At 58.2% G+C, this 26962-nt stretch overlaps 2 long non-coding RNA genes across 6 annotated transcripts; both read left to right on the top strand.

Annotated features, from left to right (window-relative positions):
• Positions 1 to 16163: 16163 nt before the first annotated feature.
• LOC135421222 (uncharacterized) lies at positions 16164 to 18611 on the top strand. 3 transcript variants are annotated; one of them, XR_010433921.1, is made up of 6 exons: positions 16164 to 16252; positions 16721 to 17104; positions 17205 to 17306; positions 17607 to 17721; positions 18143 to 18551; positions 18597 to 18611. It is a non-coding gene; the product is annotated as an uncharacterized LOC135421222 (long non-coding RNA). The 3 variants fall into 3 exon arrangements; XR_010433919.1 differs by lacking the exon at positions 18597 to 18611 and having other exon boundaries at positions 16175 to 16252; positions 17610 to 17721; positions 18143 to 18486; XR_010433920.1 differs by lacking the exons at positions 17607 to 17721; positions 18597 to 18611 and having other exon boundaries at positions 16181 to 16252; positions 18143 to 18486.
• A 2800-nt stretch (positions 18612 to 21411) lies between these two features.
• LOC135421221 (uncharacterized) lies at positions 21412 to 26621 on the top strand. Of its 3 annotated transcripts, none has more exons than XR_010433917.1 (5): positions 21412 to 21688; positions 24098 to 24180; positions 24632 to 24703; positions 25159 to 25502; positions 25986 to 26621. It is a non-coding gene; the product is annotated as an uncharacterized LOC135421221 (long non-coding RNA). The 3 variants fall into 3 exon arrangements; XR_010433916.1 differs by having other exon boundaries at positions 21414 to 21692; XR_010433918.1 differs by lacking the exon at positions 24098 to 24180 and having other exon boundaries at positions 21414 to 21692.
• The last annotated feature ends 341 nt before the right edge of the window (positions 26622 to 26962 follow it).

Below are 26962 nucleotides of genomic sequence, written 5' to 3'. Positions count from 1 at the left end.
CCTCCCCAGTGCATTCCGCTCCTTTCTCCCATGCATCCCATTCCCATCCCAGTACCATCCCAGTTCCCTTCCCAGCCCCCTCGCAGTCCCTCCCTGCTCCCTCCCCAGTTCCCCCAGTCCTAGCCCAGTGCCACCTGTCCTCCCAGTCCCACCCCAGTGCCCCCACTCTCATCCCAGTCTCTCCCCACTTCCCCCACTGCAACCCACCACCTCCTTTCCCTCCCAAGTGTCCTCCTGCAGTGCAACCCAGTCCTTCCCCAGTTTGCCTAGTCCCATCCCAGTCCCTCCTAAGTGATTCCCAGTCCCTCCCCAGTCCCTTCCCAGTACAACTGCATCCCATCCCAGTCACAGCAGTCCCATCCCAGTGGTCCCAGTCCCTCCCCAGAGATTCTCAGGCCCATCCCAGGCACGCTCTCCAGTCCCCTCCACAGTCCTCTCACAGTCCCCTCGCAGTCCCTTCCCAGTCCTATCCCAGTCCCTGCAGTCCCTTTCCCAGTGCTCCCAGTCCCATCCCAGTCCCTCCCCAATGATCCCCAGTCCCATCCCAGTGCTCCCAGTCCCCCTCACCCCCCCGAAAATCTCACTCCCACCCCAGTGTCCCCACTCCCAGCCCAAATCCCCCCAGTGCCCCCAGTCCCTCTCCACTGCCCCCAGTCCCTCCCAGTGCATGCCAGTCCTTTTCCCCAATGCATCCCACTCCCTCCCTAGAACATCCAAGTCTCATCCCAGTTCCCTCCCCAGTGCCCCTGACCCATCCCCAGCCCTCCCGTGACCTCAGTCCCTCCCCAGGGCATCCCGGTTCTTTCCCCCTGTGCATCCCAGTCCTGTCCCAGGCCCACTCCCCAGTGCTGTCACAGTCCTCTTGCAGTCCCTCCCCAGTCCAATCCCAGTCCCTGCAGTGGCTTTCCCGTTGCTCCCAGTCCCTCCCCAGTGCATTTCGCTCCTTTCTCCCATGCATCCCATTCCCATCCCAGTACCATCCCAGTTCCCTTCCCAGCCCCCTCCCTGCTCCCTCCCCGCTGCCTCCCCAGTTCCTCCAGTCCTAGCCCAGTGCCACCTGTCCTCCCAGTCCCACCCCAGTGCCCCGACTCCCATCCCAGTCTCTCCCCACTTCCCCCACTGCAACCCACCACCTCCTTTCCCTCCCAAGTGTCCTCCTGCAGTGCAACCCAGTCCTTCCCCAGTTTGCCTAGTCCCATCCCAGTCCCTCCTAAGTGATTCCCAGTCCCTCCCCAGTCCCTTCCCAGTACAACTGCATCCCATCCCAGTCACAGCAGTCCCATCCCAGTGGTCCCAGTCCCTCCCCAGAGATTCTCAGGCCCATCCCAGGCACGCTCTCCAGTCCCCTCCCCAGTCCTCTCACAGTCCCCTCGCAATCCCTTCCCAGTCCTATCCCAGTCCCTGCAGTCCCTTTCCCAGTGCTCCCAGTCCCATCCCAGTCCCTCCCCAATGACCCCCAGTCCCATCCCAGTGCTCCCAGTCCCCCTCACCCCCCCGAAAATCTCAGTCCCACCCCAGTGTCCCCACTCCCAGCCCATATCCCCCCAGTGCCCCCAGTCCCTCTCCACTGCCCCCAGTCCCTCCCAGTGCATGCCAGTCCTTTTCCCCAATGCATCCCACTCCCTCCCTCGAACATCCAAGTCTCATCCCAGTTCCCTCCCCAGTGCCCCTGACCCATCCCCAGCCCTCCCGTGACCTCAGTCCCTCCCCAGGGCATCCCGGTTCTTTCCCCCTGTGCATCCCAGTCCCATCCCAGGCCCACTCCCCAGTCCTGTCACAGTCCTCTTGCAGTCCCTCCCCAGTCCAATCCCAGTCCCCGCAGTGGCTTTCCCGTTGCTCCCAGTCCCTCCCCAGTGCATTCCGCTCCTTTCTCCCATGCATCCCATTCCCATCCCAGTACCATCCCAGTTCCCTTCCCAGCCCCCTCGCAGTCCCTCCCTGCTCCCTCCCCAGTTCCCCCAGTCCTAGCCCAGTGCCACCTGTCCTCCCAGTCCCACCCCAGTGCCCCCACTCTCATCCCAGTCTCTCCCCACTTCCCCCACTGCAACCCACCACCTCCTTTCCCTCCCAAGTGTCCTCCTGCAGTGCAACCCAGTCCTTCCCCAGTTTGCCTAGTCCCATCCCAGTCCCTCCTAAGTGATTCCCAGTCCCTCCCCAGTCCCTTCCCAGTACAACTGCATCCCATCCCAGTCACAGCAGTCCCATCCCAGTGGTCCCAGTCCCTCCCCAGAGATTCTCAGGCCCATCCCAGGCACGCTCTCCAGTCCCCTCCCCAGTCCTCTCACAGTCCCCTCGCAGTCCCTTCCCAGTCCTATCCCAGTCCCTGCAGTCCCTTTCCCAGTGCTCCCAGTCCCATCCCAGTCCCTCCCCAATGATCCCCAGTCCCATCCCAGTGCTCCCAGTCCCCCTCACCCCCCCGAAAATCTCAGTCCCACCCCAGTGTCCCCACTCCCAGCCCAAATCCCCCCAGTGCCCCCAGTCCCTCTCCACTGCCCCCAGTCCCTCCCAGTGCATGCCAGTCCTTTTCCCCAATGCATCCCACTCCCTCCCTAGAACATCCAAGTCTCATCCCAGTTCCCTCCCCAGTGCCCCTGACCCATCCCCAGCCCTCCCGTGACCTCAGTCCCTCCCCAGGGCATCCCGGTTCTTTCCCCCTGTGCATCCCAGTCCCATCCCAGGCCCACTCCCCAGTCCTGTCACAGTCCTCTTGCAGTCCCTCCCCATCCAATCCCAGTCCCTGCAGTGGCTTTCCCGTTGCTCCCAGTCCCTCCCCAGTGCATTTCGCTCCTTTCTCCCATGCATGCCATTCCCATCCCAGTACCATCCCAGTTCCCTTCCCAGCCCCCTCCCTGCTCCCTCCCCGCTGCCTCCCCAGTTCCCCCAGTCCTAGCCCAGTGCCACCTGTCCTCCCAGTCCCACCCCAGTGCCCCGACTCCCATCCCAGTCTCTCCCCACTTCCCCCACTGCAACCCACCACCTCCTTTCCCTCCCAAGTGTCCTTTTGCAGTGCAACCCAGTCCTTCCCCAGTTTGCCTAGTCCCATCCCAGTCCCTCCTAAGTGATTCCCAGTCCCTCCCCAGTCCCTTCCCAGTACAATTGAGGGCACTGAAGAGGCCCTCGGGGCACTTGGCGGAACTGGGCTGGGACTGGGATTCTCTGGGGAGGGACTGGAGGCCCTGGGATAGGACTGAGAGGCACTGGGGAGGCACTAGGACACACTGGGCCACCACTGGGATAGGACTGGAATCACCGGGGAGGGAATTGGGATGGGCCTGAGGGCAGTGGGAAGGGACTGGGATGGGACTGGGCAAACTGGGGAAGGACTGGGTTGCACTGCAGGAGGACACTTGGGAAGGAATGGGTGCACTGGCTTGCACTGAGAGAAGTGGGAAGGGACTGGGATGAGAATGGGGGCACTGGGGTGAGGCAGGGAGCATCTCCAGTGCCCTCAGTCCCATCCCAGTCCCTCCCTACTACCCCCAGTCCCTCTCCAGTGCCCCTAGTCTCAGCCCAGTGCCCCTAGTCGCACCCAGGGCATCCAACCCCCTTGAAGTGTCCCCAGTCCCATCCCAGTCCGTCCCCACTGCCCCCAGTCCCTCCCCAATGCGTTGTGCTCCTTTTCCCTGTGCATCCCATTCCCATCCCAGTCACTTCGCAGTCCCTCCCTGCTCCCTCCCCAGTTCCCCCAGTCTTAGCCCAGTGCCACCAGTGCTCCCAGTCCCACCCCAGTGCCCCCACTCTCATCCCAGTCCCTTGCAACTTCTCTCAGTGCAAGCCAGCGCACCCATTCCTTCCCAAGTGTCCTCCTGCAGTGCAACCCAGTCCTTCCCCAGTTCGCCCAGTTCCATCCCAGTCCCTTCCCACTGCCCCCAGTCCCATTCCAATTCCCTCCCCAGTGATCCCAGTCCCATCCCAGTGGTGGCCCAGTGTGCCCTAGTGCCTCCCCAGTGCCTCTCAGTCCTATCCCAGTGCCTCCAGTCCCTCCCCAGAGAATCCCAGTCCCAGCCCAGTTCCCCCAAGTGCCCCCAGGGCCTCTCCAGTGCCCTCAGTCCCGGCCCAGTCCCTCCCCAGTACATCTCACTCCTATCCCAGTGCCCCCAGTCCCACGGTTCCCCAGTCCCTCCCCAATGACCCCCAGTCCCATCCCACTGCTCCAAGTCCCCCCCCCCCCGCCCCCCGAAAATCTCAGTCCCACCCCAGTGTCCCCACTCCCAGCCCAAATTCCCCCAATGCCCCCATGCCTCCCCACTGCCCCAGTCCCTCCCAGTTCATGCCAGTCCTTTTCCCCAATGCATCCCACTCCCTCCCTAGAACATCCAAGTCCCATCCCAGTTCCCTCCCCAGTGCCCCTGACCCATCCCCAGCCCTCCCGTGACCTCAGTCCCTCCCCAGGGCATCCCGGTTCTTTCCCCCTGTGCATCCCAGTCCCATCCCAGGCCCACTCCCCAGTCCTGTCACAGTCCTCTTGCAGTCCCTCCCCAGTCCAATCCCAGTCCCCGCAGTGGCTTTCCCGTTGCTCCCAGTCCCTCCCCAGTGCATTCCGCTCCTTTCTCCCATGCATCCCATTCCCATTCCAGTACCATCCCAGTTCCCTTCCCAGCCCCCTCGCAGTCCCTCCCTGCTCCCTCCCCAGTTCCCCCAGTCCTAGCCCAGTGCCACCTGTCCTCCCAGTCCCACCCCAGTGCCCCCACTCTCATCCCAGTCTCTCCCCACTTCCCCCACTGCAACCCACCACCTCCTTTCCCTCCCAAGTGTCCTTTTGCAGTGCAACCCAGTCCTTCCCCAGTTTGCCTAGTCCCATCCCAGTCCCTCCTAAGTGATTCCCAGTCCCTCCCCAGTCCCTTCCCAGTACAACTGCATCCCATCCCAGTAACAGCAGTCCCATCCCAGTGGTCCCAGTCCCTCCCCAGAGATTCTCAGGCCCATCCCAGGCACGCTCTCCAGTCCCCTCCCCAGTCCTCTCACAGTCCCCTCGCAGTCCGTTCCCAGTCCTATCCCAGTCCCTGCAGTCCCTTTCCCAGTGCTCCCAGTCCCATCCCAGTCCCTCCCCAATGACCCCCAGTCCCATCCCACTGCTCCCAGTCCCCCTCACCCCTCCGAAAATCTCAGTCCCACCCCAGTGTCCCCACTCCCAGCCCAAATTCCCCCAGTGCCCCCAGTCCCTCTCCACTGCCCCCAGTCCCATCCCCATCCCTCCCCACTGCCCCAGTCCCTCCCAGTGCATGCCAGTCCTTCTCCCCGATGCATCCCACTCCCTTCCTAGAACATCCAAGTCCCATCCCAGTTCCCTCCCCAGTGCCCCTGACCCATCCCCAGCCCTCCCGTGACCTCAGTCCCTCCCCAGGGCATCCCGGTTCTTTCCCCCTGTGCATCCCCGTCCCATCCCAGCCCCACTCCCCAGTCCTATCACAGTCCTCTTGCAGTCCCTTCCCAGTCCAATCCCAGTCCCTGCAGTGGCTTTCCCGTTGCTCCCAGGCCCTCCCCAGTGCATTCCGCTCCTTTCTCCCATGCATGCCATTCCCATCCCAGTACCATCCCAGTTCCCTTCTCTGCTCCCTCCCTGCTCCCTCCCCAGTTCCTCCAGTCCTAGCCCAGTGCCACCTGTCCTCCCAGTCCCACCCCAGTGCCCCGACTCCCATCCCAGTCTCTCCCTATATCCCCCACTGCAACCCACCACCTCCTTTCCCTCCCAAGTGTCCTTTTGCAGTGCAACCCAGTCCTTCCCCAGTTTGCCTAGTCCCATCCCAGTCCCTCCTAAGTGATTCCCAGTCCCTCCCCAGTCCCTTCCCAGTACAATTGAGGGCACTGAAGAGGCCCTCGGGGCACTTGGCGGAACTGGGCTGGGACTGGGATTCTCTGGGGAGGGACTGGAGGCCCTGGGATAGGACTGAGAGGCACTGGGGAGGCACTAGGACACACTGGGCCACCACTGGGATGGGACTGGAATCACCGGGGAGGGAATTGGGATGGGCCTGAGGGCAGTGGGAAGGGACTGGGATGGGACTGGGCAAACTGGGGAAGGACTGGGTTGCACTGCAGGAGGACACTTGGGAAGGAATGGGTGCACTGGCTTGCACTGAGAGAAGTGGGAAGGGACTGGGATGAGAATGGGGGCACTGGGGTGAGGCAGGGAGCATCTCCAGTGCCCTCAGTCCCATCCCAGTCCCTCCCTACTACCCCCAGTCCCTCTCCAGTGCCCCTAGTCTCAGCCCAGTGCCCCTAGTCGCACCCAGGGCATCCAACCCCCTTGAAGTGTCCCCAGTCCCATCCCAGTCCGTCCCCACTGCCCCCAGTCCCTCCCCAATGCGTTGTGCTCCTTTTCCCTGTGCATCCCATTCCCATCCCAGTCACTTCGCAGTCCCTCCCTGCTCCCTCCCCAGTTCCCCCAGTCTTAGCCCAGTGCCACCAGTGCTCCCAGTCCCACCCCAGTGCCCCCACTCTCATCCCAGTCCCTTGCAACTTCTCTCAGTGCAAGCCAGCGCACCCATTCCTTCCCAAGTGTCCTCCTGCAGTGCAACCCAGTCCTTCCCCAGTTCGCCCAGTTCCATCCCAGTCCCTTCCCACTGCCCCCAGTCCCATTCCAATTCCCTCCCCAGTGATCCCAGTCCCATCCCAGTGGTGGCCCAGTGTGCCCTAGTGCCTCCCCAGTGCCTCTCAGTCCTATCCCAGTGCCTCCAGTCCCTCCCCAGAGAATCCCAGTCCCAGCCCAGTTCCCCCAAGTGCCCCCAGGGCCTCTCCAGTGCCCTCAGTCCCGGCCCAGTCCCTCCCCAGTGCATCTCACTCCTATTCCAGTGCCCCCAGTCCCACGGTTCCCCAGTCCCTCCCCAATGACCCCCAGTCCCATCCCACTGCTCCAAGTCCCCCCCCCCCCCCGCCCCCCGAAAATCTCAGTCCCACCCCAGTGTCCCCACTCCCAGCCCAAATTCCCCCAATGCCCCCATGCCTCCCCACTGCCCCAGTCCCTCCCAGTGCATGTCAGTCCTTTTCCCCAATGCATCCCACTCCCTCCCTAGAACATCCAAGTCCCATCCCAGTTCCCTCCCCAGTGCCCCTGACCCATCCCCAGCCCTCCCGTGACCTCAGTCCCTCCCCAGGGCATCCCGGTTCTTTCCCCCTGTGCATCCCAGTCCCATCCCAGGCCCACTCCCCAGTCCTGTCACAGTCCTCTTGCAGTCCCTCCCCAGTCCAATCCCAGTCCCCGCAGTGGCTTTCCTGTTGCTCCCAGTCCCTCCCCAGTGCATTCCGCTCCTTTCTCCCATGCATCCCATTCCCATTCCAGTACCATCCCAGTTCCCTTCCCAGCCCCCTCGCAGTCCCTCCCTGCTCCCTCCCCAGTTCCCCCAGTCCTAGCCCAGTGCCACCTGTCCTCCCAGTCCCACCCCAGTGCCCCCACTCTCATCCCAGTCTCTCCCCACTTCCCCCCCTGCAACCCACCACCTCCTTTCCCTCCCAAGTGTCCTCCTGCAGTGCAACCCAGTCCTTCCCCAGTTTGCCTAGTCCCATCCCAGTCCCTCCTAAGTGATTCCCAGTCCCTCCCCAGTCCCTTCCCAGTACAACTGCATCCCATCCCAGTCACAGCAGTCCCATCCCAGTGGTCCCAGTCTCTCCCCAGAGATTCTCAGGCCCATCCCAGGCACGCTCTCCAGTCCCCTCCCCAGTCCTCTCACAGTCCCCTCGCAGTCCCTTCCCAGTCCTATCCCAGTCCCTGCAGTCCCTTTCCCAGTGCTCCCAGTCCCATCCCAGTCCCTCCCCAATGATCCCCAGTCCCATCCCAGTGCTCCCAGTCCCCCTCACCCCCCCGAAAATCTCAGTCCCACCCCAGTGTCCCCACTCCCAGCCCAAATCCCCCCAGTGCCCCCAGTCCCTCTCCACTGCCCCCAGTCCCTCCCAGTGCATGCCAGTCCTTTTCCCCAGTGCATCCCACTCCCTTCCTAGAACATCCAAGTCTCATCCCAGTTCCCTCCCCAGTGCCCCTGACCCATCCCCAGCCCTCCCGTGACCTCAGTCCCTCCCCAGGGCATCCCGGTTCTTTCCCCCTGTGCATCCCAGTCCTGTCCCAGGCCCACTCCCCAGTCCTGTCACAGTCCTCTTGCAGTCCCTCCCCAGTCCAATCCCAGTCCCTGCAGTGGCTTTCCCGTTGCTCCCAGTCCCTCCCCAGTGCATTTCGCTGCTTTCTCCCATGCATGCCATTCCCATCCCAGTACCATCCCAGTTCCCTTCCCAGCCCCCTCCCTGCTCCCTCCCTGCTCCCTCCCCAGTTCCTCCAGTCCTAGCCCAGTGCCACCTGTCCTCCCAGTCCCACCCCAGTGCCCCGACTCCCATCCCAGTCTCTCCCCACTTCCCCCACTGCAACCCACCACCTCCTTTCCCTCCCAAGTGTCCTCCTGCAGTGCAACCCAGTCCTTCCCCAGTTTGCCTAGTCCCATCCCAGTCCCTCCTAAGTGATTCCCAGTCCCTCCCCAGTCCCTTCCCAGTACAATTGAGGGCACTGAAGAGGCCCTCGGGACACTTGGGGGAACTGGGCTGGGACGGGGATTCTCTGGGGAGGGACTGGAGGCCCTGGGATAGGACTGAGAGGCACTGGGGAGGCACTAGGACACACTGGGCCACCACTGGGATAGGACTGGAATCACCGGGGAGGGAATTGGGATGGGCCTGAGGGCAGTGGGAAGGGACTGGGATGGGACTGGGCAAACTGGGGAAGGACTGGGTTGCACTGCAGGAGGACACTTGGGAAGGAATGGGTGCACTGGCTTGCACTGAGAGAAGTGGGAAGGGACTGGGATGAGAATGGGGGCACTGGGGTGAGGCAGGGAGCATCTCCAGTGCCCTCAGTCCCATCCCAGTCCCTCCCTACTACCCCCAGTCCCTCTCCAGTGCCCCTAGTCTCAGCCCAGTGCCCCTAGTCGCACCCAGGGCATCCAACCCCCTTGAAGTGTCCCCAGTCCCATCCCAGTCCGTCCCCACTGCCCCCAGTCCCTCCCCAGTTCATTGTGCTCCTTTTCCCTGTGCATCCCATTCCCATCCCAGTCACTTCGCAGTCCCTCCCTGCTCCCTCCCCAGTTCCCCCAGTCTTAGCCCAGTGCCACCAGTGCTCCCAGTCCCACCCCAGTGCCCCCACTCTCATCCCAGTCCCTTGCAACTTCTCTCAGTGCAAGCCAGCGCACCCATTCCTTCCCAAGTGTCCTCCTGCAGTGCAACCCAGTCCTTCCCCAGTTCGCCCAGTTCCATCCCAGTCCCTTCCCACTGCCCCCAGTCCCATTCCAATTCCCTCCCCAGTGATCCCAGTCCCATCCCAGTGGTGGCCCAGTGTGCCCTAGTGCCTCCCCAGTGCCTCTCAGTCCTATCCCAGTGCCTCCAGTCCCTCCCCAGAGAATCCCAGTCCCAGCCCAGTTCCCCCAAGTGCCCCCAGGGCCTCTCCAGTGCCCTCAGTCCCGGCCCAGTCCCTCCCCAGTACATCTCACTCCTATCCCAGTGCCCCCAGTCCCACGGTTCCCCAGTCCCTCCCCAATGACCCCCAGTCCCATCCCACTGCTCCAAGTCCCCCCCCCCCCGCCCCCCGAAAATCTCAGTCCCACCCCAGTGTCCCCACTCCCAGCCCAAATTCCCCCAATGCCCCCATGCCTCCCCACTGCCCCAGTCCCTCCCAGTGCATGTCAGTCCTTTTCCCCAATGCATCCCACTCCCTCCCTAGAACATCCAAGTCCCATCCCAGTTCCCTCCCCAGTGCCCCTGACCCATCCCCAGCCCTCCCGTGACCTCAGTCCCTCCCCAGGGCATCCCGGTTCTTTCCCCCTGTGCATCCCAGTCCCATCCCAGGCCCACTCCCCAGTCCTGTCACAGTCCTCTTGCAGTCCCTCCCCAGTCCAATCCCAGTCCCCGCAGTGGCTTTCCCGTTGCTCCCAGTCCCTCCCCAGTGCATTCCGCTCCTTTCTCCCATGCATCCCATTCCCATTCCAGTACCATCCCAGTTCCCTTCCCAGCCCCCTCGCAGTCCCTCCCTGCTCCCTCCCCAGTTCCCCCAGTCCTAGCCCAGTGCCACCTGTCCTCCCAGTCCCACCCCAGTGCCCCCACTCTCATCCCAGTCTCTCCCCACTTCCCCCACTGCAACCCACCACCTCCTTTCCCTCCCAAGTGTCCTTTTGCAGTGCAACCCAGTCCTTCCCCAGTTTGCCTAGTCCCATCCCAGTCCCTCCTAAGTGATTCCCAGTCCCTCCCCAGTCCCTTCCCAGTACAACTGCATCCCATCCCAGTCACAGCAGTCCCATCCCAGTGGTCCCAGTCCCTCCCCAGAGATTCTCAGGCCCATCCCAGGCACGCTCTCCAGTCCCCTCCCCAGTCCTCTCACAGTCCCCTTGCAGTCCGTTCCCAGTCCTATCCCAGTCCCTGCAGTCCCTTTCCCAGTGCTCCCAGTCCCATCCCAGTCCCTCCCCAATGACCCCCAGTCCCATCCCACTGCTCCCAGTCCCCCTCACCCCTCCGAAAATCTCAGTCCCACCCCAGTGTCCCCACTCCCAGCCCAAATTCCCCCAGTGCCCCCAGTCCCTCTCCACTGCCCCCAGTCCCATCCCCATCCCTCCCCACTGCCCCAGTCCCTCCCAGTGCATGCCAGTCCTTCTCCCCGATGCATCCCACTCCCTTCCTAGAACATCCAAGTCCCATCCCAGTTCCCTCCCCAGTGCCCCTGACCCATCCCCAGCCCTCCCGTGACCTCAGTCCCTCCCCAGGGCATCCCGGTTCTTTCCCCCTGTGCATCCCCGTCCCATCCCAGCTCCACTCCCCAGTCCTATCACAGTCCTCTTGCAGTCCCTTCCCAGTCCAATCCCAGTCCCTGCAGTGGCTTTCCCGTTGCTCCCAGTCCCTCCCCAGTGCATTCCGCTCCTTTCTCCCATGCATGCCATTCCCATCCCAGTACCATCCCAGTTCCCTTCTCTGCTCCCTCCCTGCTCCCTCCCCAGTTCCTCCAGTCCTAGCCCAGTGCCACCTGTCCTCCCAGTCCCACCCCAGTGTCCCCACTCCCATCCCAGTCTCTCCCTATATCCCCCACTGCAACCCACCACCTCCTTTCCCTCCCAAGTGTCCTTTTGCAGTGCAACCCAGTCCTTCCCCAGTTTGCCTAGTCCCATCCCAGTCCCTCCTAAGTGATTCCCAGTCCCTCCCCAGTCCCTTCCCAGTACAATTGAGGGCACTGAAGAGGCCCTCGGGGCACTTGGCGGAACTGGGCTGGGACTGGGATTCTCTGGGGAGGGACTGGAGGCACTGGGATAGGACTGAGAGGCACTGGGGAGGCACTAGGACACACTGGGCCACCACTGGGATGGGACTGGAATCACCAGGGAGGGAATTGGGATGGGCCTGAGGGCAGTGGGAAGGGACTGGGATGGAACTGGGCAAACTGGGGAAGGACTGGGTTGCACTGCAGGAGGACACTTGGGAAGGAATGGGTGCACTGGCTTGCACTGAGAGAAGTGGGAAGGGACTGGGATGAGAATGGGGGCACTGGGGTGAGGCAGGGAGCATCTCCAGTGCCCTCAGTCCCATCCCAGTCCCTCCCTACTACCCCCAGTCCCTCTCCAGTGCCCCTAGTCTCAGCCCAGTGCCCCTAGTCGCACCCAGGGCATCCAACCCCCTTGAAGTGTCCCCAGTCCCATCCCAGTCCGTCCCCACTGCCCCCAGTCCCTCCCCAATGCGTTGTGCTCCTTTTCCCTGTGCATCCCATTCCCATCCCAGTCACTTCGCAGTCCCTCCCTGCTCCCTCCCCAGTTCCCCCAGTCTTAGCCCAGTGCCACCAGTGCTCCCAGTCCCACCCCAGTGCCCCCACTCTCATCCCAGTCCCTTGCAACTTCTCTCAGTGCAAGCCAGCGCACCCATTCCTTCCCAAGTGTCCTCCTGCAGTGCAACCCAGTCCTTCCCCAGTTCGCCCAGTTCCATCCCAGTCCCTTCCCACTGCCCCCAGTCCCATTCCAATTCCCTCCCCAGTGATCCCAGTCCCATCCCAGTGGTGGCCCAGTGTGCCCTAGTGCCTCCCCAGTGCCTCTCAGTCCTATCCCAGTGCCTCCAGTCCCTCCCCAGAGAATCCCAGTCCCAGCCCAGTTCCCCCAAGTGCCCCCAGGGCCTCTCCAGTGCCCTCAGTCCCGGCCCAGTCCCTCCCCAGTGCATCTCACTCCTATTCCAGTGCCCCCAGTCCCACGGTTCCCCAGTCCCTCCCCAATGACCCCCAGTCCCATCCCACTGCTCCAAGTCCCCCCCCCCCCGCCCCCCGAAAATCTCAGTCCCACCCCAGTGTCCCCACTCCCAGCCCAAATTCCCCCAATGCCCCCATGCCTCCCCACTGCCCCAGTCCCTCCCAGTGCATGTCAGTCCTTTTCCCCAATGCATCCCACTCCCTCCCTAGAACATCCAAGTCCCATCCCAGTTCCCTCCCCAGTGCCCCTGACCCATCCCCAGCCCTCCCGTGACCTCAGTCCCTCCCCAGGGCATCCCGGTTCTTTCCCCCTGTGCATCCCAGTCCCATCCCAGGCCCACTCCCCAGTCCTGTCACAGTCCTCTTGCAGTCCCTCCCCAGTCCAATCCCAGTCCCCGCAGTGGCTTTCCTGTTGCTCCCAGTCCCTCCCCAGTGCATTCCGCTCCTTTCTCCCATGCATCCCATTCCCATCCCAGTACCATCCCAGTTCCCTTCCCAGCCCCCTCGCAGTCCCTCCCTGCTCCCTCCCCAGTTCCCCCAGTCCTAGCCCAGTGCCACCTGTCCTCCCAGTCCCACCCCAGTGCCCCCACTCTCATCCCAGTCTCTCCCCACTTCCCCCCCTGCAACCCACCACCTCCTTTCCCTCCCAAGTGTCCTCCTGCAGTGCAACCCAGTCCTTCCCCAGTTTGCCTAGTCCCATCCCAGTCCCTCCTAAGTGATTCCCAGTCCCTCCCCAGTCCCTTCCCAGTACAACTGCATCCCATCCCAGTCACAGCAGTCCCATCCCAGTGGTCCCAGTCTCTCCCCAGAGATTCTCAGGCCCATCCCAGGCACGCTCTCCAGTCCCCTCCCCAGTCCTCTCACAGTCCCCTCGCAGTCCCTTCCCAGTCCTATCCCAGTCCCTGCAGTCCCTTTCCCAGTGCTCCCAGTCCCATCCCAGTCCCTCCCCAATGATCCCCAGTCCCATCCCAGTGCTCCCAGTCCCCCTCACCCCCCCGAAAATCTCAGTCCCACCCCAGTGTCCCCACTCCCAGCCCAAATCCCCCCAGTGCCCCCAGTCCCTCTCCACTGCCCCCAGTCCCTCCCAGTGCATGCCAGTCCTTTTCCCCAATGCATCCCACTCCCTCCCTCGAACATCCAAGTCCCATCCCAGTTCCCTCCCCAGTGCCCCTGACCCATCCCCAGCCCTCCCGTGACCTCAGTCCCTCCCCAGGGCATCCCGGTTCTTTCCCCCTGTGCATCCCAGTCCTGTCCCAGGCCCACTCCCCAGTGCTGTCACAGTCCTCTTGCAGTCCCTTCCCAGTCCAATCCCAGTCCCTGCAGTGGCTTTCCCGTTGCTCCCAGTCCCTCCCCAGTGCATTCCGCTCCTTTCTCCCATGCATGCCATTCCCATCCCAGTACCATCCCAGTTCCCTTCCCAGCCCCCTCCCTGCTCCCTCCCTGCTCCCTCCCCAGTTCCTCCAGTCCTAGCCCAGTGCCACCTGTCCTCCCAGTCCCACCCCAGTGCCCCGACTCCCATCCCAGTCTCTCCCCACTTCCCCCACTGCAACCCACCACCTCCTTTCCCTCCCAAGTGTCCTCCTGCAGTGCAACCCAGTCCTTCCCCAGTTTGCCTAGTCCCATCCCAGTCCCTCCTAAGTGATTCCCAGTCCCTCCCCAGTCCCTTCCCAGTACAATTGAGGGCACTGAAGAGGCCCTCGGGACACTTGGGGGAACTGGGCTGGGACTGGGATTCTCTGGGGAGGGACTGGAGGCCCTGGGATAGGACTGAGAGGCAGTGGGGAGGCACTAGGACACACTGGGCCACCACTGGGATAGGACTGGAATCACCGGGGAGGGAATTGGGATGGGCCTGAGGGCAGTGGGAAGGGACTGGGATGGGACTGGGCAAACTGGGGAAGGACTGGGTTGCACTGCAGGAGGACACTTGGGAAGGAATGGGTGCACTGGCTTGCACTGAGAGAAGTGGGAAGGGACTGGGATGAGAATGGGGGCACTGGGGTGAGGCAGGGAGCATCTCCAGTGCCCTCAGTCCCATCCCAGTCCCTCCCTACTACCCCCAGTCCCTCTCCAGTGCCCCTAGTCTCAGCCCAGTGCCCCTAGTCTCAGCCCAGTGCCCCTAGTCGCACCCAGGGCATCCAACCCCCTTGAAGTGTCCCCAGTCCCATCCCAGTCCCTCCCCACTGCCCCCAGTCCCTCCCCAATGCGTTGTGCTCCTTTTCCCTGTGCATCCCATTCCCATCCCAGTCACTTCGCAGTCCCTCCCTGCTCCCTCCCCAGTTCCCCCAGTCTTAGCCCAGTGCCACCAGTGCTCCCAGTCCCACCCCAGTGCCCCCACTCTCATCCCAGTCCCTTGCAACTTCTCTCAGTGCAAGCCAGCGCACCCATTCCTTCCCAAGTGTCCTCCTGCAGTGCAACCCAGTCCTTCCCCAGTTCGCCCAGTTCCATCCCAGTCCCTTCCCACTGCCCCCAGTCCCATTCCAATTCCCTCCCCAGTGATCCCAGTCCCATCCCAGTGGTGGCCCAGTGTGTCCTAGTGCCTCCCCAGTGCCTCTCAGTCCTATCCCAGTGCCTCCAGTCCCTCCCCAGAGAATCCCAGTCCCAGCCCAGTTCCCCCAAGTGCCCCCAGGGCCTCTCCAGTGCCCTCAGTTCCTCCCCAGTGCATTTCGCTCCTTTCTCCCATGCATGCCATTCCCATCCCAGTACCATCCCAGTTCCCTTCCCAGCCCCCTCGCAGTCCCTCCCTGCTCCCTCCCCAGTTCCCCCAGTCCTAGCCCAGTGCCACCTGTCCTCCCAGTCCCACCCCAGTGTCCCCACTCTCATCCCAGTCTCTCCCCACTTCCCCCACTGCAACCCACCACCTCCTTTCCCTCCCAAGTGTCCTTTTGCAGTGCAACCCAGTCCTTCCCCAGTTTGCCTAGTCCCATCCCAGTCCCTCCTAAGTGATTCCCAGTCCCTCCCCAGTCCCTTCCCAGTACAACTGCATCCCATCCCAGTCACAGCAGTCCCATCCCAGTGGTCCCAGTCCCTCCCCAGAGATTCTCAGGCCCATCCCAGGCACGCTCTCCAGTCCCCTCCCCAGTCCTCTCACAGTCCCCTTGCAGTCCCTTCCCAGTCCTATCCCAGTCCCTGCAGTCCCTTTCCCAGTGCTCCCAGTCCCATCCCAGTCCCTCCCCAATGATCCCCAGTCCCATCCCAGTGCTCCCAGTCCCCCTCACCCCCCCGAAAATCTCAGTCCCACCCCAGTGTCCCCACTCCCCGCCCAAATCCCCCCAGTGCCCCCAGTCCCTCTCCAGCGTCCCCAGTCCCATCCCCATCCCTCCCCACTGCCCCAGTCCCTCCCAGTGCATGCCAGTCCTTTTCCCCGATGCATCCCACTCCCTCCCTAGAACATCCAAGTCCCATCCCAGTTCCCTCCCCAGTGCCCCTGACCCATCCCCAGCCCTCCCGTGACCTCAGTCCCTCCCCAGGGCATCCCGGTTCTTTCCACCTGTGCATCCCAGTCCCATCCCAGGCCCACTCCCCAGTGCTGTCACAGTCCTCTTGCAGTCCCTCCCCAGTCCAATCCCAGTCCCCGCAGTGGCTTTCCCGTTGCTCCCAGTCCCTCCCCAGTGCATTCCGCTCCTTTCTCCCATGCATCCCATTCCCATTCCTGTACCATCCCGGTTCCCTTCCCAGCCCCCTCGAAGTCCCTCCCTGCTCCCTCCCCAGTTCCTCCAGTCCTAGCCCAGTGCCACCAGTGCTCCCAGTACCACCCCAGTGCCCCCACTCTCATCCCAGTCCCTTCCCACTTCTCTCAGTGCAAGCCAGCGCACCCATTCCTTCCCAAGTGTCCTCCTGCAGTGCAACCCAGTCCTTCCCCAGTTTGCCCAGTTCCATCCCAGTCCCTTCCCACTGCCCTCAGGCCCATCCCAATTCCCTTCCCAGTGATCCCTAATTAAGGTGTCTTTTACTCCGTGTTCCCAGGCTCCCTCTTTCCCTTCGGTCTCTGTGGGTGTGCCGGACGCCTCTGGCAGGACTAACCCCGGGGCTTTTATGTCCAACGTGCTGTGCTGTGTGTGCCTGCAGGTAAGAAAAGCTGGGAGTGCAGTCCTTCTGCTTTGATTGCTGTGTCTCTTGGGTAGTGATTTTGGAGGGGAATCCCAGAGCGATTTGGTTTGAAGGGGACCTTCAAAGGCCATCCTGCCTTCCGTGGGCAGGGACACCTTCCCCTCTCATCCTCAGCTGGATGCTCCCAGTCCCATCCAGCCTGGCCTGGAACACTTGCAGGGATGGGGCAGGCTCAGCTTCCCTGTGCAGTGTGCTCTAATATCTCTCCCCTGTCATCAGGAAAAATGTTGTCAGCGTGTTTTGTTCAACGATGGTAAGCAGGGCCCGGGTGAAAATGACTTTCTGTTAGGTGCAGAGGGAAATAATTCTCCTTTGAAGTCAAATGTATTCAGATTTGCACGAGTCTTGTCTGCCTTCTGTTTGAATTGCTTCCTATTCTAGGCAGTTGTTTTAAATTAAACTTTTATTTTGTGTCTCCCCCTTCAGCATCCTGTCCAAGACAAAGCTACCTTTCTTTCCTCGTGGGAATGGACTGGCCGGGCTTTGGCAATCTGGCCCCTCGAAAGTCTTAAGTGACCTCTTCCAGCAGGGGAAGACTGAAGCAAGGGGTGCCAGAAAGAACTGGAGTTTCTGGAGAATAAAAGCTGGAAGCGTGCCCCCGAAAATCCCCCCGGGTGGTCAGTGGTCTGACTTGCACGGACCGGTGGCCTTGGCCAGGAGCGGTCCTGCGGGAAGTGCCTTTGCCCAGCCTGTAATTTTAATTTCCATTGGTTGCTTGGCAAAGCCCCTTAGTGCCTGGCAGGAGCAGAGCGGGCTTCCAGGGAGGTATTCAGCTGGTCAGCGTCAGGAACCATCCTAACTGAGGCCTCGGTGAGTGCTTTTTGTATGACTGGACAGTGAAGCTGTGTGAATGACCTGGCTAGTGCTCGGTGTACTCCTAATTAAAGTGTGTTTTACTCTGTGTTTCCAGGCTTTCTCTTTCCCTTCGGTCTCTGTGGGTGTGCCGGACACCTCTGGCAGGACTAACCCTGTGGCTTTTATGTCCAACGTGCTGTGCTGTGTGTGCCTGCAGGTAAGAAAAGCTGGGAGTGCAGTCCCTCTGCTTTGATTGCTGTGTCTCTTGGGTAGCGATTTTGGAGGGGAATCCCAGAGCGATTTGGTTTGAAGGGGACCTTCAAAGGCCAGCCTGCCTTCCGTGGGCAGGGACACCTTCCGCTCTCATCCCTGGCTGGATGCTCCCAGTCCCATCCAGCCTGGCCTGGAACACGTGCAGGGATGGGGCAGGCTCAGCTTCCCTGTGCAGTGTGCTCTAATATCTCTCCACTGGCATCCTGAAAAATGTTGTCACCGTGTTTTGTTGGCCGACGGTAAGCAGGACCTGGGTGAAAAGGACATTCTCTGAGGTGCTGGGAGAAGGAGGACTCGTGCGGGCACCTCCAGAGACAGCGGGAACGGGAGCGTGCTGCGGAGAAGGAAAATTCCAGGGGGTGGGTGCCAAGAAATTTGTCCTTCCCTTGCCCTGTGCTCTGCACTTAGCAATGGGTCAAGTGCAGAAGTTTCCTGGGGACCCTGGGAAATGATGCCGGGTCTGCTAAGAAAAGTGGGGCCAAGGGAGCAGGACCTGGGTCTGCGAGCGTGGGAGAAACAAGGGCCAGGTCATCCTCTGCTTCCAGGAGGGAGGGCAGCAGGAAAGGCCACGGACTAAAGCACTGAAGTGCCGTTCCCCAGGGAGCCCCTGCCCAGCACTGAACTTGCTTGTGCACTTGCTGTCCCTTTGCCAGCGGAGCCGAAGCGTCGGGTGCGGGTGCCGGGGGGATGGAGCTGCCAAGGACAAACTGGGAGGGTGTTTGCGAAGGAAGGGGGTAGAAGGAGCTCTTGATGTGCTTTTTTTACTTCTTCATCCCACAGAATTGCCACGAGAGGAAATACTTCAGAGGGGCTTCCCTCCAGCTAAGCCCTGAATATGCCAGGAGGTTTCAGCCGGGAGGAAAGGAGCTGTGGAAGAAAAGCAGCCTAAAAATAGCCAGCGGGGATCATCAGGTTTTCCAGCCAAGAAGAACAAGGAGAGAGATGAGGGAATCGGGTTCCAATTCCTAATGATTTGGTGGGTGCAGGAATGATTTCTGTGTGTTTTCCAGTCCCTTTTGATTCCTGAGATGATTTTAAAATGATGGCTTTAGCAATCAACTAAATCGGAGATGTTGTTTTTGAGAGGAAATGATGCCAAATAAATGCAGAGTTTTGGGTCAGTTTTTGGGATGATTTGAGTCAGTTTTTGGGGTCAGTTTGGGGTCATTGTTTGGGGTGATTTGGGTCAGTTTTGGGTCAGCTTTTGGGGTGATTGGGGTCAGTTTTGGGTCAGCTTTTGGGATGATTTGGGTCAGGTTTTGGGGTCAGTTTTGGGTCAGCTTTTGGGGTGATTTGGGTCGGTTTGAGGTCAATTTTTGGGGAGCACTGGGTGTTACTGGTGGTTGTTGGGGAGCACTGGGTGTTTACTGGGGAGCACTGGGGAGCACTGGGTGTTACTGGGGGTTGTTGGGGAGCACTGGGTGTTTACTGGGGAGCACTGGGTGTTACTGGGGGTTGTTGAGGAGCACTGGGTGTTACTGGGGTGCACTGGGGAGCACCGGGTGTTACTGAGGGTTGTTGGGGAGCACTGGGTGTTACTGGGGAGCACTGGGAGAGCAAATTAAAAATAAAGGGAATAAAAAATAACCAAAATAAAAAAGGAAATATAAAATAGAAAAGAAAATAAAAAAAAAAGGCAAAAAACCTAAAAAGGAAATAAAATGAAAATGAAATAAAAGAGAAAAAAAAAAAAAGAAAAAAAGAAACCCCTTCTTGGGCACCCCGTTTCCTCTCCTCCCCCCCCCCCGAACCGTAAATTGCGGGGTCATCACCCCTCAAATGTGAGAAGGGGACCCCAAAATGTGGGTGAGGGAACCCCAGGGAGCCGAAAAAGTGGAGGGGGAGCCGCAGTAAGAAAGCGAAGCCGGGCGGTCGGGCGGCGGGGTGGGGGGGGGAGCCAAGATGGCGACGCCGGCGCGTGCGCAGTCGTTGGAAAGACGCCGGCGATCACGTGGTAACTGAGGGCAGCCAGGAGAGGGACCGGCGACGCATGCGCGGTGGCTCTCGTGCCGGTGCAGCGCTCCCTGGTCGAGTTAAGGGCCGGTTCCGGCGGCAGGGCGGGACTCGCGGTCTCCCGTCCCTCCCGGGGTGTGTGTGGGGGGAATAACATGAAGATTTTTTGGGGTGAAAGCGCAGAAATTAGCGAGGAGGGACGCTAATTTGGGTAAACCCGGTCCCCGGAAGTAGAGAGCGACCGGAAGTCCTCCAAAGCCCCGGCCGGAAGTCCGCCAAGCCCACAGTAAAGATGGCGCCGCCAGGACCGGAACGACCACACTAAAGATGGCGGCCCCGGCCCGGAAGTCCGCCAAGCCCACAGTAAAGATGGCGCCACCAGGACCGGAACGACCACACTAAAGATGGCGGCCCCGGCCCGGAAGTCCGCCCCGAGGCCACACTCAAGATGGCGCCGCCAAAACCGGAACTTAGCCGAGGCCACTCTAAAGATGGCGGCGAGAGGCCCCCTCGCTTTAGAGAGGCGTTTATCCTGTTGCCTGACCTCCGCCGCCACCCGGACCCCCGCCCCGCGCCCGCAGCGCCGTCTCGCCGCGCCGCTTCCCGCTGTGGGGACAAGGCGGGGCGCTCGGCGGCGCCGGGCGCGGGCGGCAGGTTCGTGGGCGGCGGCAGGCACCGGCGACGGCGGTCGCCGCGAGGAGCCCAGGCACCGCCCCCCTTCCGCTCCGCTCCGCTCCGCTCCCGCTCCCGCCCCCGCCCCCGTCCCCGCCCCGCTCGGTCCCGCCGTGGCCTGGAGATGCTGTCGGGGCTGCGCCGCCGCCTTCCCCCCCTCTAAGCGACCCACGGCGGCAGATCCGACGGAGATCGTCCCCGGGGTAACCTGGGCGCGGTGGGGGGGCGCGGCGGGGGGGCGCGGCCGCTCTTCTGCCTCTCCCGCGGCCATCGGCGACCGCAGGCAGGGGAAGCGACAGGCAAGTTTCTCGCCTCTGCGGAGAAACTTGCACCTGCGTGCCGCCGCAGGGCCGGGTTCGGATGTGCCCTGGCATTGCGCCCCCCCCTCCCCCGCGGGGAGGGTCTGCGCTGCCTCGGGGCCCCTGTCTGTGCTGCCGGGAGAGAGAAATCCTTTGGGAAGCTGGGCTGGAAACAGCAACTCTGTGAATTGCTCAGCTTTTCCTAGGCAAGGGCAGGTTTTAGGGAACAAAGGCCCGTACTCGCGAAAGGCGCCGCGGGTCTCGCCAAGGGGTGGGGGGGGGCGCGCGGCTGCGGCGCCGCGCGCGGCTGCAGTGCCGCTCCCGGCCGTGTCCGCCAGGCGGCGACTGTGAGGCAGGGCCCGGCGCTCGGGGGCGCTCTCGCAAGCGACGCCCCCGGGAAAGCGGCGGGGTTTGGGCGCTGCCGGCCTTCCCCCGGAGCGCCCGGGCTGGCCCGGCGCCTGGCAAAACCTCTGAGGGAAAAGGCAAGGAACAGCTGCGCTTGTTCTGCCGTTTCTTTAGCCAGGGACTGGAACACAGACAAAATCAAGGGGCTCTTTGACCTGTGCAGGCTCCGAGCATTTTTCAGCCTTCCCTAGCAGGGCATTCTCACCCTCTGAAAAGCTGAAAGGCTTTAACAGCTGGAGACGCGCCTGCAGCTGTGCAGATTAATGTAGTTTCTTTGAGGAAACGAAGGGGAAGTTTTCCTGTTGTGAGCCTAAATACCGAGTCTACTCTGCTTTTTCAATCAGGTGACGAAGCTTATGGAAAAAAAGACCAAAGGCCTCGAGGTGAGTACATTCTACCGAGTTCTGCTTTTCTGGGATCGGTTTGGGAAAATCACGTGAAATTCTAAAAAGCTTCTCTCCGTGTTTTCTAGTTGTTTTTTCAGCCTTGGTCTAAGTTTCCTGTAGAAAAGGGCATAGAATTATTAGAACAGACAAACTAGACCTTCTCGGGAGAGATGGAAGAAAAGGCTGCTGATTGCAGTTCTGCTTTTCTTGTCTTCCCTTCGACTGTCATTTTCTCTCCCCTGCTGTTCAAATAGGCAGCAATTAATTGCTCTGCTGAAGAGTTTGCTGTGCTAAGTGTCTGTCAAATTGACGCCTTCAACTCAAGACAGCACCTGCTCCTTAGTTACAAAAAGTTCCTCCCAGGAAATTTCCAGGCGTGCCCATAAATCTCCTCGCTGTTTGTTTGGGAGAACAGGGTTTTCTCGTCTGTAACAGAATAGTCGTGGCATTTGCTATTGAATGCTGGTGGCAATCTAGTCAGAAGAGGACCCCGTGCTTCACTAATTTTGCCTTTTTGTTGTTGGGGGTGACTTCTTCCCAGGGATGTTCTTCTTGATCCCCCGGGGCAAAGGGAGGTGTCAGCGTCAGGAGCCATCCTAACTGGGGCCCTGGTAGGTCAGTGCTTTTTGTGTGACTGGACGGTGAAGCTGTCTGTGGGAATGACCTGGCTAGTGCTCAGTGTAGTCCTAATTAAGGTGTCTTTTACTCCGTGTTCCCAGGCTCCCTGTTTTCCTTCGGTCGCCGTGGGTGTGCCGGACGCCTCTGGCAGGACTAACCCTGTGGCTTTTATGTCCAACGTGCTGTGCTGTGTGTGCCTGCAGGTAAGAAAAGCTGGGAGTGCAGTCCCTCTGCTTTGATTGCTGTGTCTCTTGGGTAGCGATTTTGGAAGCGGCGCCCGCGCAGAGCGAGGCGTTGGCCGGGCCGGCGCCTGAAGCGCTCGGGGCCGCCGGGCAGGGCAGTGCCCGGCTGGTGGGTGCCTGGCAGAGAGAAGAGCCTGGCCCTGGGAAGGCAGGAGCCTGGTCTCGAGCTGCTCTGGACCGCTGTGGGGATGAGTTTGAAGTTTTGGGATCGCTTGTTTCTGTCCCTACCTTCCCACTGAAAACAATAACTTAAGAAGTTCTCCTCTGGACTGGTCCAGAGAAATTGTGGAGTCTCCATCCCTGGAGATGCTTAAAACACTTTTGCTCAGGCAAAGTTGTGAGCAACCTCTTCTGCCTAATCCCGCTTTTTGAGCAGGAGAGACTGGACTAGATGATCTCCAGAGGTATTGTCCAACCCCCACCATTCTGTCCTTCTGTAAAGGGGCTTTGCACTGCCCTTTGGAACTGTAATCTGTTGATGACCTGTGTTGAGGTCACGCTGCAGCTTGTTACACTGCAGCTTGTCACACTGAATGGCAGCCTGAATAATTTAATATTGAACTGTGATTAATCACAAGATGAAAGCTCAGATAGGCTGGTAAGAGGCAGTGTTCTTTGCTGCAGCATTTCCCACCTGAGGTAATTTTCCTTGTTCTGAAAGTGTCAAGTACAGTTGGGCAATGTACTGCATAGGAAGAAGGGAAAGAATCTCCAAAGCAAATAAATGAACAAAAAAACCCTTTATATTTGCTTGTGCAAGAAGAAGATTGTTATTCCACTCAACCAGGTTTTGAGAGGACAAATTAATTGTTTCTCTGACAACAGTATACACTGGAGGCTGTTAATGATCCCATAGTCTGTGCTAAAGGTTTTAGCTGATTGTGTTTGTCATCAGCTTTTACTAAAGAAAAAGCAAGCCTTCTCGGCTGTGTGGATATTACAGGAACGAAATGATTCCATTCATGTAGATAATGATAACAGAGCCAAACCAAAACTATTGTGAGTGTCCTATGTGGAACAATATACAGAATTTCAAAAGGGATTGTAGTGGTCCCATATACAGAACTAACATACTTCCTGTTCCTTATTTGCTGATCAGGTCATGTTTATCTGCCTGTCAGGACTGTTGGAGCACTGGATGGAGAGCAGGTCATATGAGGAGGATTACGGAGTAAAAGGCAGCTTGTACTGAAGTGCAGGGAAAGTATAAATATTTATATATATTGGCACAGCGCCTGGCCTTAATGCTTAAAATCCTTTGGAGAGCTGTCTGCATATTTACTGTATTAATGATCAAATGCAAGGCTGTGTTGGGAAAGGTCTTCCATTTGGAAGTCAGTAGTTGAGACTGTCTTGCCTATGAAAAAGAGGGAGAATTTTCGTTAGAGGGTGTAGGATTCTGGCTGGTAATAGTCTTAATTCAAGGTATTTTTAGAGAATTGATTTAATACAAGCAGAACAAATGGCCAGAAGTGTAATGAGAGACAAGTTGAAATTAGAAAGTAGATGTGCATTTTGAATGTATTGTCATAGCAACTGATTAAATTCTCCCTCTCTTGCTGTTCTGGGGACCTTTTAAATGTGCTTTGGCTAAATAAAAAGTTAGACTATTAGACTATTTCAGAGCCAAAAGGTCAGTTCTTGTTGTCTCTTTTGCACTTTAATTCTAGTACACTGATACTTGCTAACCACGTATAACCCTAGATGCAGAATGAGAACTTGGGTTATTAACAATAAACAAGTAAACAGCAGAAAGACTTGACCTTTCTTTTGAATTGCCCTACAGTGTTACAAAATACCAAACAAACCTCCTTCCCCAAAGAAACGCCCCCCAAAATGCCCTAACAACTCACCAAACACAAAATCACCGACAACCAAAAAGCAGAAGTAACAAACATGAACAGCAAGTGGAGGAAGAGTTTGAAAGCGGGCTGGACAGAAGCAGAAGTGTTACTGCCCACTCTTAGGCCACTGTGCTGATTAAATGGGTGTTGTTAGGTTTAGATTAGTAGTTTGTTGTTGTTGGGTTTTTCGGTGGTGTTGATTTTTTTTGTTGTCGTTGTGGGGGATTGTTTGTTTGTTTGTTTTTATTTTGGTTTTTTTTCTGTATTAAAAATCTGGCTCAGTTACTCTCTAGTTCTGGTGTGTTCTCTTTTCCAGGTGGTTGGTGTTTCTGCAGTGTTTGGCACAGGACTGGGGGAGATTTTTACCCAGCTTTCTAAAGCTGTAGATGAATAGGAGAGGTAAGGGGATAACTTCTGGTCCGCGACCCAGTGACCACTTCCTGAAGGTCCTGATTCATGAGTCTGCTCCTTTGATTTGAAGGAGTGCACAGTTGCCATAGCCAAGGTAGCTTAGGGTGTCCAGTATCAGCATAAAAAGCAGCAGTAAAAAGGAACTATTCAGAGATGAATTTTTGTGCTGTTCCGTGAAAAAGTAAAAGCTATCTGTGCCAGCAAGTCTGTGAAGTAATTTTTTTCTTGTAGTTCCATACCAAGTTTTGAATTGTTGCTGTTTTAATGAAGTATGTTCATTGATTTTGCATCCATTGGTTTCAGAATCCAAATCTGGGGAAAAAAGTACTGTCTTTCTGAAATGTCTCTCAAACATGAAAGCCTAGAGAAAACTTTTTTTTGTGAGTAAAAAGAAGCCTCCAGGATGATCCTTATGCAATACAAATCATGTGTTTTTCAGACTGAATGCACTCCCTTTATTCACCTTTTCAGAGAGTATCGGCCAGAATACGAGCGCCTGAGAAAAACACTGGTAAGTGTTTTTAGCTGTTTTACACCTGAACAGTGTATCTTGGGTCACTTTTGTGCACACAATTGCCTTTATGTTGAGAGGGTCTAACATTTCATTTACTAGTCGTACTCACTGTGGGAAAACTCCTGTCCTGAAGGAGTCCACCATTTGCCTTTTTTTTCCTAGATGTGGTGGAGCATATCTTTACAAAACTAAAGATTTTGTAAAACAGATGTTGCTCACTGGTTTAGTGCTAGTATTTGAGCTAATTGTGTGAAAATGATTGGGAAATAAGATTGTGTCTTCCATTCAGATGGACAGAGAGTTCTTAAAAATAAATTTCCAAAGGGATTTGTTGAGACTATCCCTGTATCTTCCTGCACCAGTGAAGAGTACTAGTTTGACTTAGTAAGAAAGACTGAATTGCAGTGCCAAAATCAGTAGCTCTGCTCACCTTGAGTTCTGGCTGTCCAAAGGACAGTTCTCTGCAGGCACAGCTACACAGAGTTTGGCTTCCCGGCGCTGCTGAAAACGTCCTAGAATCCCACCTGACTGGAGGTTGCTTTCCATGCTTAGTCAGAAGTTCTGTGTAACCTGAGTTGAAATGTAAGACCTGCGTAGTGACTTCTGCTCTCTGACTGGGGGACAGGCTGCTGGGTTTGGGTGAGGTTTCTCTTCTCCTGATGTTTTAAATGTTCTCAGAATCCACATGTAAATCTTTGTCTACGGGAGAAAGCTCAAAATAAACAAAAGAGAGAGCAGCTGGAACACTTGTGGAAGGACATGGGCAGCGTGTGTGTGCAGGGCAGCACACTGGCAGGTACCTCCCCAGGAAGATAAAGTTTACTGCAGAAGTTTTCTGAAGAGTTTGCCTTGTGAAGTAGTACAGCGCTTCTTTGTCCTCACAGCAGAAATGTGAAAGCAGCTCCATGTTAGAGGAGCAGGGCTTTAGTTCCTGTGGGATTGGTCACACTCAGCTCGTCCTGTGTCAGTCACAGGTTTGGAAGAAACCCCGCTGTGTAGCTAAAGCAGTGGACCTACTAGAAATAATGAAATACTTTAGAAAAGGCGAAACAGTCAGATCAGAATATGAGAAAGCTCTGCTGTTGGCTGCACTGTTCCTTAGATGAGGCGAGTAGGTGCTGATGGAGTCTGTCCTGTGTCTGGGATCCACAAGCAGCTTTCTGTCCCCTTAGAGCAGGTGTTCATTGCTGGGTTTCTGTGCAGACAGAAGTTGTCAGTGCACACGCTCCCTTACCTTTAGCAAGCTGGTTTGTGTACAGCCGTTTCTGTTCCCTTCAAGGACCTGATGCTTCTGCAATGGGTCCCTCTGAGCTAATACTAACATGAGGAACTCTCGATGAAGAGCAAGAAGAGAGGGAGAGTGACGCTGATGGCATTGACCACGAAGGTAAGGGAATGAGGTCTAAAAGCTGCCTCTCAAGAAATCCCCTCTATATTTCATGTCCTGGATGGACTGTAAGGAGAGCCTAGAAAACAAGCAAACATTCAGTCACCTGACGTGTCAGAATCTGTAGCAGAAGCTCAGCTGCAATGGTCAGTGCAGGGATATCACTCTGTAACCTTTGTGAAAGTTCAATTGTAAATTTTCTATTCAAGTAATTAATAGGTGTATAACACACATAAACCAGAGAACTCGTTAGGCTTGGGGCATGCAGTGACCTCTGAACCTGATTGATGCACAGATGTGTCCATCATCTTTTTGGCCTTACAGTTTCTGCCCCTGGCTCTCTTCCCTTTTCCTGTGACTGTGGTCTTGGAGCAATCTTCTAAGTTGTTACAGTGTGATTTTTCTCTTCTATAGCTCACAGACTTAATCTTCATTCTTTCCCTGTTCCACTGATGGGTAGGATCACTTATTTCCTTTGCCCTGTAATGTAGCTGAAGATGGAATAGACTTTCTATGTTGCTTTGGCTATCCTGATTCTAGCTTTTTTTCAGAAACACAAGTAGAACAAGTACTGAAATAGCGCTGAACTTCAGCAGCAGCGGGGACTGCGCAGGAGAAGGAGGGTGGGCAGCGGGCCTGGGGCAGGCAGGGGGATGGGGGTGGGGGCGGGCACTTAAAAGATTTCGGCCAGGGAGCTGATCTCAGCCAGCACCCAGTCGGGGCAGTCTAAGTCCCCGTAGAAGCAGAACTGCTGCGTGGGGAGAGGCGGTCAGAGGCGCACTGCTGCTCTGCGTCCTCCCCGCTCCCCGCCGCCGACTCCCGGCCCACCACGTCGCCGCTGCTCCCCGGTCCCCCATGCCGCACAGTCC

This window comes from Pseudopipra pipra, chromosome 13 (genome assembly GCF_036250125.1).
Source record: "Pseudopipra pipra isolate bDixPip1 chromosome 13, bDixPip1.hap1, whole genome shotgun sequence".
NCBI classification, from domain to species: domain Eukaryota; kingdom Metazoa; phylum Chordata; class Aves; order Passeriformes; family Pipridae; genus Pseudopipra; species Pseudopipra pipra.
This window is presented reverse-complemented; position numbering and strand designations above follow the sequence as displayed.